The sequence below is a fragment of the Cibotium barometz genome, chromosome 61, assembly GCF_041138505.1.
Source record: "Cibotium barometz isolate CiBa-2024 chromosome 61, ASM4113850v1, whole genome shotgun sequence".
In the NCBI taxonomy this organism is placed as follows: domain Eukaryota; kingdom Viridiplantae; phylum Streptophyta; class Polypodiopsida; order Cyatheales; family Cibotiaceae; genus Cibotium; species Cibotium barometz.
Window position 1 is genome coordinate 35,637,935 of NC_141106.1, and position 20,139 is coordinate 35,658,073.

The window sequence follows — 20,139 nt, forward strand, 5'->3', positions numbered from 1 at the left end:
TTCCTACAAGTACACGATTGATGTGAAATCTCAAATTCATTGAATGAAGCATGACAATTGGTGGAAATACATGGAGTAAGAGAATGTCCCTTGTTTATCATACAATTGTATCAATCTTGGTTAATATAATAAAGCTATTTTCTCTACAATCATTCGCAATGTTCAAACTTTGTTGATTCTTCATATCTTGGATTTTCTTGTTATTGGGGTTTGCTTATCTATGTGAATTTGACAGTAATTACATTTTAAGTAAATGCTTGTGTTCCTTGTTTTCAGGTAGGATGATGATGATGATGATGATGATGTTAGGCCTCACATGAAAAGTGAGACAAAGCCATTTCTTAAGCAAGAGACATCCACTCCATTATAGAAGGGTGCCAATAACCTTGAGAGTATATATAGCATTGTTGAACTTGCAAGCAACTTATGAACGGAGTGATAATGGTATGGATTCTTGCTTCTTCTTCTTAAACTATTGTATAAAATTATTCTAAAGGATGATGTGCATAGAAAAACCAATTTTACCATGATAATTCATGTACCAAGTTTTTTTGGATAGCACCAGACCACTCTTCATTTTCAACGTTTAGAATCATCGGGATTATTCTTTGCATTCTCTCCTTGATCACATTTAGAATCATTGGGATTATTCTTTGCATCTGCTCCTAGATCTTTGAAATCACATAATGTGTATCTCTACATCTACAACTAGTCTTAAGAGAAGAGTATCTCGACAAATAGTCATTTTTTTAGTAACATCATGTGGAGATGACATGCTAGAAGTTTTATCTTGATTTGTAGTAATAGTCGATATGGTCTCCTTGATTTTCTCAAGAGGTTAGTTGATTAGTTGCCTCATCTTGATTAATCGTATCATTAGTGAAGAGTCAGTTGGTGTGTCAATAAACACTATTGCAGATCAAATGGATAATATTACTTGTTAAGGAGAAACACTTCAAAAGAATTCCACAATCACATGGACAAGTTATTTTCCTAGCCATTTGACACAATTTTTGGATCCCCAATAGAACTTTTGAAGGTTACAACAACCAAAAACAAGTTTCTACCCAAACAAACACAAACACAAACACAAACACAGTATCCTCCTCATTCATAAAAGCGGACACTGGTCTCCCATTTTAGGCTACATAATTCCCAAGTACTTGGGTTCTAAGAGTCATCAACAACTCTTAAGTTTGAACTAAGAGAAGGTTCAATACTTGAATCAGCTATATTTTTTTTACAGTTATAACTGATAAAACAAAATCAATTAGGAGTAGAATCATTCTCTCAAAATGTGTCGTGTACATATAGACATTGGCTCAAGTCTCAAAAATGAACAACTATTCTCAGCCTCACCTCTCTTTCCAACGAGACAGGCTATAGATAAGGAGCAGGTACCATGTTTTGCAAAAAAGACCTTCCCCGATCAGGATGTCCCACCTCAAGAAATCCTTGCCTACCATCGTGCATTGCCGCGACTGTTGTTATTGAAGATCCTTGCTGTCCAAAAAAGGAAAAAAGCAAGCTTAAACAAGTTAACTTGTCGACTGCAGAATTCAAAAACGGCAACAATATAAAAGACAGACAGATAGATTAGCAAAGCAGGAAAAGAATTGTAAGAGGAGGAAAGAGAGGTTACCTCAGAATGAGAATGATTAGAAAGCTGTATATCGTACTTTAAAACTTATGAATTTGGGATTTCTATCAATTACCTCTCTTTTGATGCTATGGTGAAACGTTTCAGGTTTCAATACTAAAAAAAGGGTATAAAATGCATGTTTTTTGTGGCTAGGTCTGGGATTACTTTTTTTCTAACTAGTTTTTTTTATACCTTTCAAAATTATAGCGATTTTTATTTTTAAAAAATTTGTATAGATTAATCGGTTTTATAACTAAAACTTTATAATTTTGAATCTTTAAATTGAAGGCTAAACAAAATTATAACCTGTTTTTTTTTCTCAATTTGAGCTTTGAAAATTACACTAAAGGACTATTTTTTTTATCTGACAGTGTAATAATATATTGTATAATAGATGTATATATGTCATATCCTCATGCCAAAGCTCGAGGTTCTGAAGCATCACTGACCTAATGAGCGCCTATAGGAAAGAAGAAGAAAAGTCAAGCTGCTGACAGACTTTTCTTTGTACAGTTTAACCACATGATGTTAGAAAATAGACTAGAGCTGTGCACGCACCTACTTTCAGGGTGGAGACAGATGGCCCATGTTTCCGCCTCCACTGCTTCCGCTACCACCATCGCTTGCAGATCTAGGAGTGAAGGACATGCCCCCAAGAGCCGCCAGGCCTGCTTCCAGTGACCCTCCTCCTGCCCTCGTAAGTTGCTCTACGAGCTGCTCTCTCGTCAGCAAGGTGTCCCTTTGCAGCTGGTCCAACAGTTGCTGAACAGCATCCCGAGCCATCATCCGGTTCTGCATCATCATGTGATGCTGCTGCTGTTGTTGATGATGATCTCTAGCCATGGTGGGCGGCTGTATGAGAGTCGAAGAGGAAGGGGGTGACAGACCCATCCCCATGGAAGAGAGGCCTGCGCCATGGTGATGGGGGTGCATGGTGGATGGTGATGGCATGGCTAGCTGCATGGCGCCCCCGGCGTTGCTGGTTAGGCGAGCGAGATCTGATTGTGCGATGGCGAGCTCCTGCTGAAGCTGAGCGACTTGTCTTTGGAGGATGGAGATGGCGCCCACGCAGCCATACACGGGGTCCTTTACTCGCGCATCCGCCTCATACGCCAGAGAGTTTACTGCATCCTCGCGCTTGTGAGGCGGCAGCTCGTTCAGAAGCTTGGTTATGTTGCTGGCGCCGAACACCTTGTGCACGTTGGCAAACTTGTGCGGCTGGTCGGGGGGGAAATACGGCGCAAACACACATTCCGCCGTGCACTTCCGTCGTAAGAACTTGCACGCAGCACATGGTGAGCTCGACGACGTTGCCATGCGCCTACCTGATTAACCCACCACCACCAAAATCATTCAAGACCAGCACCACAAAACCATCGAATATCAATAACCCAAAATCATCATACCTTCTAATACCCAACCCTGTTAACACCATATGATCATCTGGTAATTATTATTAGCCCTAATCTCAAAACAAAACCCAACACCCCATTGCGCTAATCCATTCCACAGGCAACATGTGCTACCATGGCACTATACCCCATTAATCCAGGCCCAACATAACCTTTGCACTGCAATCCATGCAAGCGAGTTAACCTTGCAATCCGCATCATGATACTCCAATGTTGACCTTTCTATAAACCCGCAATCCCATGGACACAAAACCCCAAGTTTTCAACATTATTGTACACGAAAGTTGTAAACCTTTCCATCCACGAAAGCTCTATTTGTTTCTCTCTCTCCCAAAAACCTTCTTAACTTTATCAAACATCTTTTAAAAATACTACGTGAAAGAAATCATCGTTTAAACACCAAGATCAATGAGGATAAACGTCTATACCGGCTAAAGCCAGATAATTAGCATATCATAGGGCCGGGTAATCCAACCTTACAATCTCGTTTCAGTGATGCAAAGAGCTCATAAAAACCCCGATCGGATCGCAGAGCAGTTAATGCACCTTATTGATGCAATAAATTTTCCAATAGATTATTATTACACAAGAAACAGATAAAACTGCAATGCACTCAAAACCCTTACCTGGACATCATGAATGTTGTCCAAGGAATTAAACAACGTGCTTCAGACTAGATCGTCTGATACATTTTCTTTTTCTGCGCTGGCTTAGGGCTAGGATTACTATACTGGACGATTAGCCGACGAATCCGATGCGCTCCACAGACAGAGGCCTCTCCTTTGACGTTGAATGAGCAAAGGGCATGCACTTTCGGTGGCTTGACATTGCTACATAGTACATACTCTGATTTTAAAATAACACAGTCAAAGGAGTACATTGGACTCTGCTATAGTTTACTTTTTCATGCCACGCACGTCCTGCACGACCAACTGCACTCTTGGAACCGTGTCTACACACGTCAGATCCAGGCATGACCACCCCATTATCCATAGTATCAGAGATCACATTTAACACGACTTTAACAGTAACCTAAACATCATCTAGCCACAATCATAGATATTAGAAAAACATCTGCTGCAAATGCGACTGCTCACGCGATGGCCCTGGTCGCCGGTTGCGTGGGTTGCAGCCCATTGATGGCACCCTGCTGGCCGGAGCGGCGGCGGCATTCAGTTCTTGTGGGTGATACGGAGGGGGCTGAGAGGCTGAGATAGGCGCCGTGTTTGAATTGGGCACACAGAGGACATTGAAGAAGTCGCTGAGCTCGCAGTTTGGCTACCGAAGGCTGGAAGTGCATAGGACACAAGCAATGGGAAATGTCGGAGCGCTTGTATCGAGGGCTGTCGCACTGCAGTGGCTGAAGCGGACAGGAAGTCGGCCACTTTGGCCATTAGGGTTGTCGAGCGGCCGTTTCAGGCTCTGTCTGCGGACATGATTAGCCGGCTGCCACTTCTACCCTCGGGTTATAATGTTAACTTGCAGGCATGAGAAGCGATCACATTGTCCCCTCTGAAAGGGGAGAACATAATGGTATGGTATGTGGGTGCTTCGATAATGCCGCAAACCCATGTAAAACAAAGGCACAACCGGGCACAAGAAATTGAAATTGGACAATTTGATGAATCATCTACGTACTCTTAGCTAAGGATTCGATCCACCAGCAATCACTTCACCTCAGCAAGCTAGCCAGTGCCAGCAGCCGCTAGCCTACACTCCGTATGCAATATCTTCTTCAATGCCCAACATCTAAATCTATACTCAAGCCACATTTCGCACAGCCATATGGTACTGCTGCTGCGCACTGAAAAAAAATGTTTTTGGCTTTTCTTTTTGGGGAATGAGAGAATATTACCTTTTATGTACGCTGATGAAGATGTGCTCCTCCCGAGTCCTCCTTATGAGACTTCACATACCAAGGGGCCGTTCTGCTTTGCTCAGATCTTCACCATGATCTCGTGTTTCCATCATTTCCAGAGTGCCCTGCTATAAGAAATAATTAGATAACCGCCTCTGAATGCACCGGTGCGTCTATCTGTTGAAGGGAAGGAAGATTTAGAAGTTTGAAGATTCAGAATATCCCGAAAAGATGCAGAGTCTCGATTGTTAAGCCCATTTGAACTTGCTAAGGGTTAATCTCCAAGGGGTAAGATGTCCAGGGTTTTAACCCTGGCATCTATAATCTCTCACCAGAGAAAGATGTGTGATTTTGAAGAGTGGCAGGAGACCGGTTCTGAGTTTGACTAGACCGGGGCATGTGAACAAATAGTAATGTGATAAATCTCTCCAGGTAGAGTGGTGGGGGTGGAGGAGCAAATAAAGCGGTTTGTAAGCAGGTGAAGATGTTGAGATTGTCTCTTTCCTCTGAGTCGTAAAGCACAGAGGAAGTGCAGCTTACGGCAAGACAACCAGGATCTGATGATTCTGATGAACTATCAACAATCCACACCAACTCTATCTCTCTCTCTCTCTTTCTCTCCCTCTAGCATACAAGCTCCTATGAAACTCTCTCCGCTGAGCCTCGACCTGGTTCTCTCTAGAGCATAACGCCAACTCTCTCTCTCTCTCTCTCTTCAATTGAAGAAGCAGAACATGATATATTACTCTACGTTTTGGTAGGAAGAGCTAGGGTAAGAGACACAAGCGGCAACGCCGCCAGGCTTGGCCTGCCGTCGACGGCGTCGGCAGCTATATTTAAGCTGTCATCGTAAGAGAGCGAGGACATCGCCCCCACAAAATCACACCACAGTAGCGGGAGAAAGGAAGCGGAGGAGGAGGAGGAGGAGGAGGAGGAGGACGAGAGCAGAGAGCAGAGAGACGGAAAGAAAAGGGGCAATGACAAAATCAATATATTATGGATGCATGAAAAGGGCTCAACAAAAGCGAATTTTCTTTTAGAAGTCCACAGTCGGCTAGCTATCTAAAGGGGGTGGTGACCAATTTGGAAGCAACGCAACCCCCCGTGAGGTCCCCCCCCCCCCCCCCCACTCTCTCCTCTCTCACAGTCTGACGCTGATAGACGCCGGCCACCTCGTCATAGGTCACATTTTCTCCCTCCACATCACCTCCACGTCAGCCACACGTGATGCCACGCACACCGTGTCCCTTGCGCCACATCGGCCCCTCCCACGTGGCCTGCAGGCCCTTGACCGTACGCCGGCTCCAGCATGTGCACAGGCGGCCTTCTCGCCGGCGCTTAAGTCCGCCGTTTCATCATATGTCAAATTTGGGCTGCTATAGGGCTTGGGGAGGGGCTCGAGCCGCGTGGGGGCAAAAAAAGAAAAAAAGAAAAAAAGAAGGGCTTTCGGCGCCAGCAATCTTTCTGGTTTTCTGAGCTCTTGGCGCTCGTGATTGCGTTATAATGCTGGTTGGCTTTAAAAGATTGCAGGAGAGAGATTTCACAGGATTGTAGAAGCAGCGCAATTAAGGGTTAAATTAGGACGTTTGCATCCTACGTAGATCAATTACAGAAGGCCAGTAGCTTCTTTAAAGTTGGTAAAATACTGTAGTGCTTGTTGTCATGACCGGGCTTGGGGTCTTTTACCTGATAAGCTTGGGTTTTCCTAGCGGCACGCCCGATGATGGGGAGCCCTTTTTTTCTCTGTCTCTCTCTTTTTCTCTGCAAGCGTCCAAACGTCTGCCAGAGTGATGGAGGCCGCACGCAACGCAAGCAAGGACTAGTGGTTGGTGCAGCACACGATCTTAAAATATTAATGAGGTAAGAGCCTTTCTGAATCACTGTATATATATGGTCAGAGTCCAGACTCCAGAAAGAGAGAGAGAGAGAGAGAGAGAGAGAGAGAAGGGCTCAGGCTTAGGCTCCCAAGGGAAGGTCACTCCACGGACAGCAAGTACTCTCAACACAACTCTACCTACTGAGAGATCTCCATGGCTCAAATTTGAAGGTTGTGAGGATATAATTAAAACCAGTTTTCTTTGCTTCTATCTTAGAAGGCCATACTCCTTGCAATTAAGCTTAAGGGCAAAAATTTGCATCCCTGATACATTGACTGGCACTGATGAAAGGCTTCGAATGTGAGGGGATTCTCCAAGTTGTTCCAATCAACTTGAAAAGAGTTTCTGAGACATCTAATTTGGCAAGAGCACATTGTGTGCAAGGTAGCCCCGGGCATGCCATGCATGGGTACTGGACTGTATCGAGCCTTAAACATAGGCCAGCCCATGGCTTGAAAGGAGCAGCCTGCTGTGATCTCCTCGTTTGAGAGCTTACATGAAAAGTTGGCACTATCGAACAAAAAGAGAAAGGTGGAGGAGGACCAACTAGGTCCAGTTGCGTCACTGTGCGGGTGCTCAGCAAGAATCATGAGGAAGAGTGTCTGCTACAAGTATGTGATAGAAAAAAAATCATGACCATGACCGGTTGACTACCCTGCCAAAAAAAAGGTACAGCTATGGTAGGGCATATTTTTTCCTGTCTTGTGGATGGCATTGGATCTGATGAGGGCTCAAAGAGTACAACATGAAGCTTTGGATTAGACAAAAGCCCTCAAAAATTGCTCATTATAATCCATGCATGTCTATGGGAAACAGGTGTGAGCTCTAATTGTGCAAGACGAATAAACTATGTAAGCAATGAACCGTGGTGTGATAATTTAGATGATTAAAAAAGACGGCAATTCCTGTATTCTTCACCATACAACATTGCAAAAAATAGTTATAATCCCGGCCAGTAGCACCATTTTTCGTACAAACACAAAGGGTTTTTTTCTTTTCTTTTCCAATTTAATTCCAACATGTTATTCTCGGTGAAATACAATTATTATTGGAAATATATAGATCAAGTCTTTGCTGGTTTATATTTATATTACTTAATTATTTGTATTTTCAGGTTTCAACCATGTAATTTGACCCCTATATGTGATACGAAAATGTGGGTTTGTGTAAAGGGGGGGGGGGGGGTGGGGGGGGTCTGGTGCAGTGACTGTCTGCAGGTAGTAATAGATGTGTACAGGCAAGGGCTTTTAGAAAATGAGAAATTCGAAGTGCTTCCCTCACGCTCACGCTCACGCTCTCGCTCAGCTCATCAGAGAGGGCGCAGGGCTTGGGGGCGATTTAGCTTTTCCCGATCCCGAACGCAGAGAAGGAGATTCGACCAAGCCTGCTCTGTCAGTAAAAGGGGCGATGGGGGCAAAGTCTTCACTGACTCTTCACACCACTCTGTCCCACTGCACGTGTACGCCTGATCTGCTCATCGCACAAGCGGCACGCGTCTTCACCCCGCTCTGGCTCTCTCCAGCCAGCAAGTCCCTTCACACCTTACAACACTGCAGTCCTTTACGTAATAATAATATTATTATTCAAAAACAACCCCCCCAAAAAGAGAGATTAAACAACAACACAATATCAATCCCCCAAGGTCCAACCTTTTCCAATTTCTAACCTCGAGGTAGAAACCCATCCACCATTAGACCCTACACATTCAGGGCTTGTTCTTGTCCGCGTCTCACCCGAATGCACCCATCTGGGAGTCCACGTGGTGCACGTGCCTCGTTGTTCGGTTTCCCACGTAAATGTGTGAAGTGACCACCAAGTAGCAAGTCAACCATACCAGGAAGCCCTTTGAGCCTTTCAAAGGTGCAAAGCCTCTCGTTTTGGCCTATCAGATATCAAAAATTACCTCGGGGAATGGTGGGAGCTATGGAGGCCACCCAACCCCCTAGACATGCACGAACTAACTAGGGAGTCCCATCAGCAATCCAAGGTGCCTGGCTATTTAAAGGAGGCTCTCCACCTAGTGGCCTTTTTTCGTGCAACACAAGAATAGGTTCTCATATCAAGCAAAGCTCAACCAAGGACATCTCATTGGTTCTTGCAAGTGGTTGCAAGAAGCGTGGACAGTGGGCGCTTTCATGTGACTAGACGAGAGGGGGAAAGTTGGAAAAACAATCCCCTAGAGGCTACACTACAGAAGCTATCATGGAAGCTTGTATCATGCTTGGTTATCGGACCTCTTGGGAGCACTATAATTTCTTGTTGGAGGAGGAGAGATGGGATTTATTGTGTAAACTCTTAAGCGAAGTTAAAAGAGAAGTGTAGGGGACTATAGGAGAAACCCAGATCCTTTTTATCATAAAGTGTATTTGGTCCTTTTCAGTTGATATGTAATACTTATTATTGATCCCCCCCCAAAAAAAACCTAAGTATCATCTAGTGGGCTGAGAAAACATTACACACAAAAGCTAAGGTGAGATAGGCTCAGCTAGTATTCAAGGAGAAGGCATGTGGCTTTGTTCACCTATAAGTGGTCGGAAGATGTGTGACAATGTTTGCAAGTCGACGTCCATGAGTTGAGTTGCTTGGAACTTGTTTATAAGCTGGCAGCCAATTGTAGGGTTTCTACAACAAGGTGGTGAAATTGAGTTCATATGGTAGTTGTAGCATTCATAACCGTAGCTCAAGGACATGCAAATGGTTTTGTTGCGCAAACAAAAGGTGGTCTATCCAATCTATCTCAATTTTGCAATTGCCATGCGGAAGTTTTGGACTTATTTTATGTCTTTAGGTAGATAAGGTGGTTACACTAATGTTGGGAGCCCAAATGATCACCCTTGTGGTTAGGTTTTGATAAAACTGCACTACAAGTTCTATGTGCATGCATGACCAAGCCCTTAAAAAATTGTCCATGTGCCTTGTGCACCCTATCCTCACATGCGAGGATTTTATGTCATGATCATTGAAGTTGTTGTCCTTTGCGCCCATTCACAAATGTCCCCTTAAAGTACAAATGAAAGGTAATGCATATAGATGTTATTATTTACATGCTTGCATGCGTTCATGCACACACACACATGCATGCGTGCACGTGCGTGCACACACAAACACACACACACACACACAAAATTGGTACACACATTTGATGTCTTTCCATACATGTACATTCATTTATTTGGTATATCAATTTATGTGGCATATAGTATAGTGGTCGAAAATTCCCACTTACATACATTTCTTAGTGTTAACAACTTCCATGCTAAAAAGGTGCAAATATGATTGCTTTTACAATTATTTCTCCATTCCCTATGCGCATATGTCAAAATTCCATCAACTTGTTTCAAGAGCATGGGTGTATACCAAAGAAGATCCTTTCATACTTATCAAACTATGAAGAAGTGGTAAGAAAGTGGACTTGAGTAATAATCACAAGTGGAATGCCAACACAATGGAGATCATTATTAGCATGCATGAGTTTCAAGGCAAAACTATGCTAACCCCAATGTTAGATGGCACTTCCATGGTTCAGATACTAGATTTCAATCAACCTTCAAAGGCTCCCAAATCTTTCAGAATCAATTATCAAGAAAATACGTGTAACTTCTTGGGAAAGTCCTCCATGTGCATTCATGTCTTGCACCTAACAACAGTTAAAGTGACAACATCATCATGACATAACATTTCTCCTATTAGAAACTTTGATCAATTTGATAATTTCTTTTAACCATTTTTTTTGTATTCATTCAAGATAAAACAACCTCATAGGAATGGAATGTTATATGCATGACAACAAGCTATAAGGTAATATAAGCATTCTTTAACAACAAGTTTGTCGCTACAATAAAACAAGATCTTGGAGAGCTTTTAGAGGTCTCTAACAAACTTTCATGGGGGCGAACATTTTTAGAAGGAATCTTTGATTTCTAAAGAGTTTTGTTATGTTTTTAACTTGGATAAATGATCATATGTTCTAATCAATGATGTTTGTTATTCTGGTATTGTTTCAAGGAAACTTCTAATTGTGTACTTCTCTTTGTCAATAAAAGATTTTTTGTGTAATATGTGTGATGCACTTGAGAACTTATAATAAATTTATGCAAGGACACAAAAACCAAAACTACTTAGTATGCTGTGTATATTGAAGTAAGGGATTAGGTTTAAAAGATTGACTTCTGTTGTATTCTTGAGAACCACTCATTGTTTTATCAAATTACATTTTCAACATAAATTATGCTTGGTCTAGTAAATAAGCCTTAACAACAACTACCTAGAAAGTTGATCCCCATTTGGTTGCAAATGTGGACACAATGTTGCTATAATTAAATTGATAATTTACTCTTTTAAAAAATACTGTAAAAATAAAGTGTACCTAGAATGAAGAGAAGACTTTTTTTGCACCAAAAAGAACTTCATAAGTGAAGTGTGTTTACATGGTGGTTTTACATGGGGTGATGAAATCTAGTGCTCTTGTGATACTTTACTACCTTCCCTATAAATAAGTAAAAATACTTTTGAATTTCTAGTTACTACTATTCTCTTTTTGTATGAAAAAATATTTCTTGTTACTATAAGTGAACTATAGTGTTCTTGAGATACTTTACTACCTTCCTTATAAATAAATAAACATGCTTTTGAAGTTCTTATTGCTACTAATCTCTTTTGTATGAGACACAATTACATACAATTCAATTAAGAACATTTTAATCTTGCACTTCTCAAAATGCTAGGGGTGAGATTTGAGGCATCACTTGTCATGTTTTAGCATGTAACATAAACAACACATACATCTATGAAAAAAAAAGGTTTTTGAACTTAAAGCATAAGGAAGAGGTTGACAACTTAAACTTGAATTTTTAATTAAATAGCTTTTCAAAATATATTAATTTCAAACCATTTTTCCCAAAGATTCATGTTTGTCTAAAGCGGGGTAGCAAGCTTGGTTCCCTTTTCTATTTTACAAGAAATAAGTTCTCAAATGCTTCCTTCAAATCATGTACTATATATTGTAATTAGGTAGGCAATCCCATGAGTTGTCACTTTAAGTTAGGAGGTAGTAAAATAGGGTTTCCTCATCATTTTCGTGGGTCACTTTAGGCGAGAATCACTAGAGGGGTTTACTATTCAAAAAATCAAAAGGATTAAAAAAAACTTTTACCTGTGAGCTATGACCCTGCATTCTTATAAAAACTTTTTTCTAAAATTGTCAAAAATACAACTCATGTAAATAAATTTATCTAATTTTTCTTAGAATTTGATTTATAAACCCCCTATGGTGAACCCATGTGCTATGGTACACTCTTTTTAGTGGAGCCCTTACAAAAAATATCACACTTTTGATTATGATGTCATTCCTTCATACATATCTATAATGAATGGATCATTGATATCTCATGCACACATATAACCATGTATGTAGCCATTGATATATTTTAACAATACACAAGGGGAATCGCTTTACACATACAACCATGTACACCAATGAAAGTGCTTAGTTTTTTAGGCTACTCCACATGGGTAGAAAGTGTGAGTACAAAACTTATCATGCTTTGTAAAACCAGGACAAGATTCATAAAATGTTTTCAACTGTCAGCTAGCACTTCTTTATTAAAAGCTAACATTTCATTTTTAGGAAACTCATAAATTTCAATATATTTAACCTTATCTAGTTACACAACAAAAAAAAATACCATGTTATTTTAAGCAATTTATTTTTGCACTCCATAACAAGAAGATATAATGATCAAATACATCAAAAGCTTAGGACATCATAGGGTATGTTGCCTTTAAACTTGATCAATATTTTAATAGCCAATTGTAAAGTAAATAAAGCATACAAATCTCTTACAAAGAAGTCAGAATACTACTAAAGTCATTAAAAATAAAGTAGCCAATATAAAGTTTATTCTAAATTTAAACATATCATTTCCCTTCGTTTGATGAGTTTTCAATTTATTCCAAATTTAAACATACCATTTCCCTTCATTTGATGAGTTTTAATTCATAGAAATTTGGTTAACAATGTCCGAATATGATGCTAACATTTTGTTGATAGAGGCAAAATCTCCCCAACTTGATATTTTTCCAAACAAAAATTAGGCTTTGTGCCTTAGTTGGGATAATGACTCACACACAAAGCAGACCATAGCCATCTCACACATAGTGATGCTTATGACCATGATCTCATGCCATAAGGCATCATCCCAGTCATTGCCACTACATGTGATAACTAAGCTTAGGTGTTCAATAGTGCAATCTATACCTTAGCTTAGGAGAAAGTATAATATCTAGTTAAATGCATTAGATTAAAATGAGGTATATCAAAGCTTAATCAAAAATGAAAATTGAGCCACATTACCGATCTCATGGTAGCATGTGTAAATACCTCACATGAGAAATACACTCCCTCATATGACGAGCATGTGAGACAAGGAAAGCTTATGAAAGAACCTCAATCACATAAAAGAAAGCTTATGAAAGAATGACTTTCATAAGACCTCAATCAAGGAAAGGATTTAGAGCAAAGTTGTACTAAACATTGAACCACTTATTACTAAGTGTGCTTAAGGAAGTGCATATTTACCTTGATCATCATGTTCTAAACCTTGTTGGAGGTAGCAATACCTTGGATGATGTTCACAAATATGGTAATAATTTGTTTTTAAAGAAACATGTAAGGAGAATATATGTTTAAACTCATAAATGGCATCCATATTCAAGCAACAATAGTACATCTACACAAATATTTTCTCTTGCATGAAATTAATATAATTTCTCAATTAAATAAGTTGGCTCTATAATATATTGCAAATTACATGCCTACAAAGTGTTAAGTACATTTAAGTCAAAAAGAGAAATCCATTACTAATTCAAGGTCATAGTGTCCTCTTAGCTAAATCCATGACAACCTCCTTGATACAGTACACTGAATTCACATAGTCACTTGATAGCACACTAAATTTACATGCTTGTAATCATTGCTCGATAAATACTCTCTTGATGTAATTAAAGTTTTCTTAATAAATATAAAATGTATTTTATCTTGAGTCTTAGTGATAATTATATTTATCTTGTGCCATTATTCATTCATTAATTATTGTGTGTTATAATATTGTGCTTAAAAATTATTCATATATTAACTTTTTTGTATTACAACTAAGTTGCACTTAATACTTAAATTTGTTCATGTATTAACTTTTGTGTATTACAACTAAGCTTATGATTAAGCTGCACTTATAAATCATCACATCTTAGCATGTATCATAACCGTGTAGTACTACAACTAAGTTACACTTATATATCATCACATAATGACGAGTTGCACTTATAAATCATTACATAATAACATGTTGCTTACTATTAAAGGTATATTCAAAACGGTTTCGTAGGAAAGTTTGTAGGAAAGCAATACGTTTCATGCACTGAGAATTTATTTATTCCACATCTATGCACATTGAAAACTTTGAAATTTAGAACTGAAAAAACACATGTTAGAAACAAAATCCATTAAAAAGAAGGAATTACAATATGAAAACACACACACATTTAATGTGTCCTAGTCCTCTTGTTACCTGTTTGACTTGCTAGCAGAGGCAATAGAGGCTTTGATAGCTAGCACCAAAATGTGTTCCCCCTTCAGCTCTCTCTTGATGAGCAAAGGGTCTGTAATGCCTTTGAGGGACTATGAACCAAGCGAGCATGAATATTGCATGATGAGGGACATAGCAAGCCTCACAGACTTCTTGTCCTTGGGTCCTGATAAGTTCTCTTTTGCAAGGAAGTTCTCAATTTTGGAGAGACTTATCCGGCTGGATAACTGGAAACTTAAGAGCCCACACACCTGAACTTGAAGAGCAGAAGGATAAGAGCTCTCTCCCTCCATAACTAAGATAAAAGGACAGCCAAAAGTGCCCATAATGAAGCCGGGATACTATTTCAAAAGCGATGAAATGAATGTTTGTTACATGTTGTTTATTATAAAGGAACGATGGTATCCACGATCTTGGATGGAGTGTAATCACCAAAAAGGATCATTGTGTGGGAGGCCTGGGAAAGTCCATCACTCGTAGAGGCACAATTCTCATGGTCTCGGGGGGTGTACTTTTAGGAACAATGTGCATTCAAAGGGTATTAACCCTTTTCTGGGAATTTTGACTTAATAAAATAACCCCTTTTTCATTATAAATTTATGGATTTTTTTTTCAAAATGCCATTTAAAACCTCCTTATGTAAGTAGATTTTCGTAAATTTTTCTCAAAATCTTGGTTTGAGAAACCCCTCTCCTAATGATCACGTGTAGTATATTTTTAAGTAACTTGAAAACAAGGAAGTCTCATCCCATGGGTCAAGGTATTCCCACCAAAGAGAATTGTACAACCACTTGGACCACTTTATCACAATCCAAAGTACCTATACTACTATCATGCACTAGTGAGATAGGGCATGTCTCAATGCCAATAATCAATTTTGTGCAAAAGCATGCAATGCAAAAGCTCACGCCAAGTGAATGATCTATAGAGCTTATCTAACAAGATGTTTGATGGTGAAGATGAGGACCAAGAATATGAGCATCTCTCAGTGGTTTGCCAACTCCAAGGATTGGATTCACATTCTAGAAGGCATAGACACTCTTCCAAAGAATCTTGGCAAGCTTGGGATAAGGTTTGCACAACTGGACAATTAGAGGATGGTGCTACAATCATACCCACATTTATTCTCAACACATTTCAAATAGTGAAAAACTAGCTCACCTTGAGTTAGAGTTCCCCCAAAAATCACTTAGCTACATGGCCCTCCTTGGTTGACATTGGGGCTAGTAGCCACAATCTTTTGTCTTGGGGGACATGGACCTCATTATGTCACCCACCCCTCACACCATCCATAGCTAGCATCACCATAGTAAACAACTCCCAATCCATGATCGCCGGTTGTTTTGAATCTAAATTTTATTTGGGTCTTGAAGTCAAGAAAACCCACACCACACGCCTCTATAACCATGCCATCAAACACCAAACCAAAGATGAAGTGAAGACCAAAAACCATGCCTCCAATGCTAACCACACCATCAAACACTAGACCAAAGATGAAGTGAAGACCAAAAACCATGCCTATATAACCACCATTAAACACCAAACCAAAGATGAAGTGAAGACCAAAGTTCATGCCTCTGACGCCAACCCTAAAGCTTAAGTAGGAATGGAGAGCATTGGGACTCATGTGCCAACACCACTTTCAAAGAAGTTGAAAGAGTCTGTTTGTTGATGCCAAGCAACGAGGCAATGCCTTGCCCATGTGTAATGGTATTACCCATCCCTATTCCCATCAAAGACGTTCCACTCATGGTGCAATGGGTATTACCCATCCCTGTTCCCACCATTAAATAAGAGCCACTCATCACGGTGTCAAAACCTAAAAGGAGTTGTGCACACACTTCCATGACCTTGTCGAGTAAGCAGGCAAGGCTCAAAAAAATCACCTCAACCCCACAACACTCGTGTGCACACCACATTGAACACCAACTAACCAAGTGGAACCTTGAAAGAAAAATCTAAATCAAGCACACCAGCAAACAAAAATGGCAGTAGTGAATACACAAAAACAATTCTCTGCCTTCTCTCAGTGAGGCCACACAATAAGCCAAAACCATAAAACTTTGGTGTACATATGTAACCTTAAAACCCCGTTGTACATATACAACATAGCACTTCCTATTAATTATACGTACACATATATGCGAGAATGATTAAAAATGTGAAACCTAAAACAAAACTAAAAAATGATAAAAAACTAAAAGCATGCACATGCACCTACATGCACACATCTCATATACACACCCACACCCCGCATATGCACACTCTCTAGACAAACAAAAAAGCCCACAATCATTTGCACGTTCACAAAACATATACATGGACCCACGCCCACACATGCACACTCTACACACATGCATGTATGCACAATCACCAACATATGCACCCACAAGTATATGCACGTGTACTCTCTACATACACACATACAATAACATACAAACATACATGCACGATAACATATGAACATACGTGCATGATAACATATGAACATATATGCATGCACACACCGCCCCCCTCTACTGCCCCAAGTTTTGAAATACCCCTGCTTGGAGAAAATTTCCACACACACACACACACACACAAAAAAAAACCTTCAAAAAGAACTTTAAAAAAGGGTTACATGTGCCACCTAGCAATGCAGGCTACGTGTGCCATCATGTGGCACTTCAAAAATAAAAATAAAAATAGGGTTCCATGTGCCACATGGCACATCGTGCCATGCCATCTCACTTTACCTCTACTAGATAGTGGATAATCACTAGTTTACCTACTAGATAATAGATAAGATGAATGATTTAGACTACACCTCATGAGGTTACTTCCATATTGTTTTCATTCTTAAGCATGGATTATTATACGATAATCTTTGTTTGCATTTTTATTATGTTCCTACCAAATTGCATGACAAGATATTCATTGTTAAAAAAATGAAAAAACTTTAGCGTTACATGTGCCACATGGAAACTTAAGCCACGTATGCCATGTGGCACTTTCTATTTTAAAAAATAGGAAAAAATAAAAAATAGGATTATGTGTGCCATGTGGCACCCCATAAAAAACCTTTTAAAAAAATAGGGTTCTCATAGGGTTACATGTGCCGCATGGGGAAAGCTAGGGTTACACTTTTGACACATGGCATCCCAAAAAAAAACATTAGGGTTATGTGTGCCATATGGAAATGCGGCCACATGTGCCATGTGGCACCCAAAAAATAAAAGATTATTAATTTAAGAAGAAATGTTTTTATTTTATTTTATATTTTAGAAAGACACGAGAAAGAGAGAGAGAAAATGAAAGAGAGAGAGAGAGAGAGAGAGAGAGAGAGAGAGAGAGAGAGAGAGAGAGAGAGAGAACACAAAAACCTCCCCCCGCCGAAGAGAACTAGGAAGAGAACCTAAAGAGCCGGCAATGTAATCCAAAGCCACCGATAAAAGCCCAAGAATAACCGTGCTTCGCATCTCCCTCCAAAGCACAAAGTATTCCTACAACCATGCTAAAATCAAGCAAGAAAATGAAAAAGAGAGAAAAAAAATGAAAGAGAGGAAAATGAGAGAGAGAGAGAGAGAGAGAACCTCCCTCAAGAAGAGAACTAGGAACCAGGGAGAAGAACCGGCAACACAACCTAAAGCCGATAAAAGCCCAAGAATCAATCGTTCTCTACATCTCCCTCCAAAACACAAAAAAATCCTACAACCATGCTAAAATCAAGTGACGTAGAGATGCCTTAGAGGTCAATGCAAGGCCACATGCCAAGGTTGCCATTGTGCAATCTAAAATTTCACCTCAAAGTTGGTGGCTATTCAGACGACTTGCTTGAAGCATGACAACTTGCTCTATAATGCTCCACTTATTTCTATCATTGCCGTTGTCATGCTTTAAGCAAGTCTTTCGAATAGCCACCAACTTTTTGAAAAGAGACTCAAGAAGTGCGTAGATCCATTCGACCATGTAGCCATGAACTTTTCAAAAAGAGGCTCAAGAAGAACCCAAATCCATTCAACCATGTCCACCAAGCCACCCATAGCTCATAGGTTACCAATGTGTATGCCATACTGGGTGTCCTAAATTATTCTTTTCTCATGGAATACCCAACCTTATGAACATCCACCTTATTGGCCATCTTCGTTATGCATCAACACTCAATTCCCTATCTCAAATCATGTGTAAGAGTTAAAGGAAGAAGAAAAATAAGTGTTAAAGAAAGTAGTATGATGGAGTTTTCACTAGAAAAATCTTCTATAACACGGGCACAACTTTTTCCCAATGTCCATGCAAAATGAAGAGGCCAGGACACAAAGAAGACTCGAGAGTCTTAGTCAAGAAAAAATACATTAGAAGAGTACTAAGAGGATCCACCTGTAGATAGAGTGATAATTGAACGGGTGATGCTCACTTTGAAACCACCTACAGTAAGGCACTCACAAGTGATTATCTATGGTAACCATAATGACCTATGGAAGGCTAGCTCTTGCCTCCCATTGAGTTCTCTGTCACTATATCTAGCACTACAAGGTCTAGTTAGATTGGTTCTAGAGGTGGAGGCTTTTATGGCCTTGTAAGGATGGTTGCATGTTCAGTCACAAGGCCTTTGGCAAGCTATGAGGTTCTCTCATTAGTTCTAGAAGTGGCTCTCGAATAGGGTCTAGGATATGCTCATGTGGGATCAATGGTTTGTACTCGATCACTTGCTCAAGGATATGGCTTGTACTTTCCTCCACACAAGATCTTGGCCTTGTCTCATTCCTTCTCCCCAACACAATCTCCAACATAGTGTCAGGGTACTCTTTGAGTTTCTTGGGGAAGTTTTACATAGTCAATAGACTTCTTCTCTTTGCTAGTTTTCACCACTCATTTGTAGTGAGGATATCTAGAGAAAAGGTTCATAGACTATGATCCTCAAATATGAGATGTAAGGCAAGTTCACAATTGGCAAACCAATTATTATTTACATGTGCAAGGGTAATCAATCAGGCTTGTAAATAAAATTAAAAATAGGAAGACTCATCCCATGGGTTGAGGCATTCTCGTCATGAGTCTAACACAGTTTTTCAATGCTTTAATCACAATAGTTTAAGTTACAACTAGCGACTAAGCTCCTAGAACTCACACCCTCAACATACAACTCAATGGCCTTGATGCCACTCTGAAGATAGACCCTTACACTATTGCTTTAGTTTAATGTGTTCATGGATCAACCACTGTAGAGGATCAATCTTTTTTAGGATCTTGAATAAGCTGATCCCAGATGTAGCCATGCCCATGCTCACAATGCTTCACTTTCAGAATGAGCTAGAGCTCTTAATTCCCCCAGATATTTACCATTTTCTAGGTCACCCAATTGTGTTGAACCAAGAGTTGTGGTGCAGAGTCCTCACTATATGCACTGTCTATGATGAAGAAGATTACCTAATGCTATAGAAGTCAAGGGTGCTTAAGGACTATCTCACAAAAAACGAGGTACTCCATGCAAAAGATTACTTGATGCTATAGAAGTCAAGGGGTCTTAAGGACTATCTCCCAACTCCATGCAAAAATCTAGTGGATCAGTATACATGTCGGTCTGTGATATACATACCACCAATATTGAGATTAAGCCTAATTAAGCAGTAATAAGTTTTACTAATTCACTATTTATGAGCAAACAATAGAGAAGCCTTGGAGTGTTGATTTGGGCATTTTAGGCTTTGAATGAGCTAGAGACCCTTTGGAGCATATAATAGCTATCCATTATCTTGAGATTAGAGCTACAAGTAATGGATTGAGTGTA

General features: G+C 39.9%; 1 pseudogene across 3 annotated transcripts; it reads right to left on the reverse strand.

Moving 5' to 3' along the window:
* Window positions 1–1,088: 1,088 nt before the first annotated feature.
* On the reverse strand, window positions 1,089–6,520 carry LOC147604841 (LOB domain-containing protein 15 pseudogene; annotated as a pseudogene). Of its 3 annotated transcripts, none has more exons than XR_015265326.1 (3): window positions 4,910–6,520; window positions 2,201–2,967; window positions 1,089–1,503 (listed from the first exon to the last, which is right to left on the reverse strand). The product of XR_015265326.1 is annotated as an LOB domain-containing protein 15 pseudogene, transcript variant X1 (transcript). The 3 variants fall into 3 exon arrangements; XR_015265328.1 differs by having other exon boundaries at window positions 2,205–2,967; window positions 4,910–6,339; XR_015265327.1 differs by lacking the exon at window positions 4,910–6,520 and adding an exon at window positions 3,681–4,903.
* Window positions 6,521–20,139: the final 13,619 nt, after the last annotated feature.